The sequence below is a fragment of the Microtus ochrogaster genome, linkage group LG3, assembly GCF_000317375.1.
Source record: "Microtus ochrogaster isolate Prairie Vole_2 linkage group LG3, MicOch1.0, whole genome shotgun sequence".
Lineage (NCBI taxonomy): Eukaryota > Metazoa > Chordata > Mammalia > Rodentia > Cricetidae > Microtus > Microtus ochrogaster.
In genome coordinates, this window is record NC_022029.1 from 46,159,062 (window position 1) to 46,161,538 (window position 2,477).

Below are 2,477 nucleotides of genomic sequence, written 5' to 3' on the forward strand. Positions count from 1 at the left end.
AAAAAAAAAAAAATTATTTCAGATTCATTGTGAATATTGAGACAAATTTGGCCATCTACATTGGGAATATTTCATTAACATAAGACATTTGAAACAAAAATAGACCAAAAGATGTTAGGTATGGTGGGGCACATTTGTAATCTCAGTGTTTAGGAAGCTGGGACAAGTGCCTGGCCAGCCTCAGCTACTTGTTGAATAGCAGATTGGCTGCGCTACCCAGTAAACTCTGTGTATTACTTTGTTGCTGTGATAACATTATGACCAACACATTTTATAAAAGAAAGCTTTCAGCTGGGCATTGGTGGCGCAGGCCTTTAATCCCAGCACTCGGGAGGCAGAGGCCAGCCTAGTATACAAGAGCTAGTTTCCAGGACAGGCTCCAAAACAACACAGAGAAACCCTGTCTTGAAAAACAACAACAACAACAAAAAAAAAAAAAAAAAAGGAAAAAAAGGGGAAAGCTTTCAATTGGGGTTATAGTTAGAGAATGCTAGAACAGTAGTTGAGAGCTTACATTGATTTACAAGTATGTGGTACAGTGAGCTAAACTGGGGAATTATGTGGGTTTTTGAGACCTCAAAGCCAGTGACACACATCCTTCAAGAAGGCCACACCTTCTAAACCTTCCTATATAGTCCCAACAGTTGGGGACCAAGCATTTAAGTATACGAAGCTATAGGGACCATTCTTTAAACTACCATATTCTGTTTCACAACACCAAACCAAAATAACATACAAAGCTTGTGGTGTGTGTCGTGTCACCTCCACCGCTACCCCGAGGTAGGTTTTCTCTGTATAGCTTTTGAGCTTTCAGAAGAAGCTCAAAAACTCCCTCTGTAGACCAGGCTGGCCTTGAACTCAGAGAGATCCACTTGCTCCCCCCTGCCACCTTCCGAGTGTGCCACCTGTTAAGTATTTTTCTTAAATGACCAACCTCTCCACTGATATAGTAATTCCAGTCAGACAAAATTAAAAGATGCCCATGTTTAATGGCTGCCAGAACTCTTGGGTGGCCTCCTGGGGGAACATGGAGAGGGGAACAGAGAACTGAAAGACCACAGGAAACTGGGAGACTCTCTAGGGCTGGGATTAAAGGTGTGTGTTACCATAATCTGGTTTGTAAGACTGACCAGTGGGACTGTTTTACTCTCAGATCTTCAGACAGTCTTTATTTATTAAAATAGAGTTGAGGGGCTGGAGAGATGGCTCAGAGGTTAAGAGCACTGACTGCTCTTCCAGAGGTCCTGAGTTCAATTCCCAGCAACCACAACCATCTGTATTGAGATCTGGCGCCCTCCTCTGGTGTGCAGGAATACATCGAGGCAGAATGTTGTATACATAATAAATAAAAATAAATCTTAAAAAAAAAATAGAGTTGAAATGCCACTACAGTGTGTCTTTCTCTTCTGGTGGCTATATGGCCTCTCTCTGACTCCGCCTTCTTTCCTCCTCTGCTCAGAATTCTTGCCTTGCTCTATTCTGCTAAACCACTGGCTGAGACAGCTTTATTCATTAACCAGTAAAAGCAACACATATACATAAGGACTTTCCACACCAGCCGTGGGCATCCTCATGATCCTTAGTGGCAATAGGAGCCACATAATGTCAATCTAGACTCTGGCTGCCACAGTACCACAGACTCAGGTATGACCCTTGGGAACAGCCTGGAACTGGATGACACCATGGTCCTGGGTATGACCCCCAGACTCCAAGTCCATGGGCTTTGACCTAGATCCCAAGCTTCTGTGTGGGGCGTAGTGGCCCAAAGACTTCAACATAGACTCCAGGGGTATCTGGACCTCTGACCCAAACATGGCCCTGGGCAGCAGCCTGATTGACATCCTGGTTCTAGGTGGAAGCACTGGCCACTCAGATTAGAATGACTGGCAGCAGCATGGTCCCTAGACCCCAGGTTCCATGTGACTTTTGGTGGCAACATGGGCCACGGAATTCAACACAGATCTCATCTGCAGTAGGACCACAGACCCAGACATGGTCCTCAACAGCAGCCTGGGTCTGGTGGTCACCATATCCCCAGGTAGCTGTGAAGGCTACCCAGATTGACATGGCCCCAGTGACAGTATGGCCCCTGGATACCAACATGGCCCCCAGTGGTGGTCCAGGCCACTGGAATCAGTATGGCCCTTGATGGCAACATGAGCCATAGACATCAACACAGACCCTGGCTTGAGTAGGGCCATGGACCTAGATATGGAAGTAGACATGGCCCTAGGCTGCAGCCCTGCCTGGATATCACCATGGCTCTGTGTGGCAACAGATCCCCCATAAGCCTACGCCTCACTGTGGTCACCATAGCCCCAGGTGGCAAGCAGGCATCCAGCATCAGCCTACTCCTCACCACCTTCATTTATTCCTGTATGCCTTTTTTTCACAGCACATGAATCATTCTTTTTTTTTTAATTTATTTATTTAATTAAGGATTTCTGCCTCCTCCCCGCCACCGCCTCCCATTTCCC

General features: G+C 46.2%; 1 protein-coding gene across 1 annotated transcript in view; it reads left to right on the plus strand.

The window, feature by feature from the left end:
* The window catches only part of Asxl2 (ASXL transcriptional regulator 2), a 76,572-nt gene that overhangs the window by 14,429 nt on the left and 59,666 nt on the right, over window positions 1-2,477 (plus strand). The gene's annotated exons all lie outside the window — the stretch shown is intronic.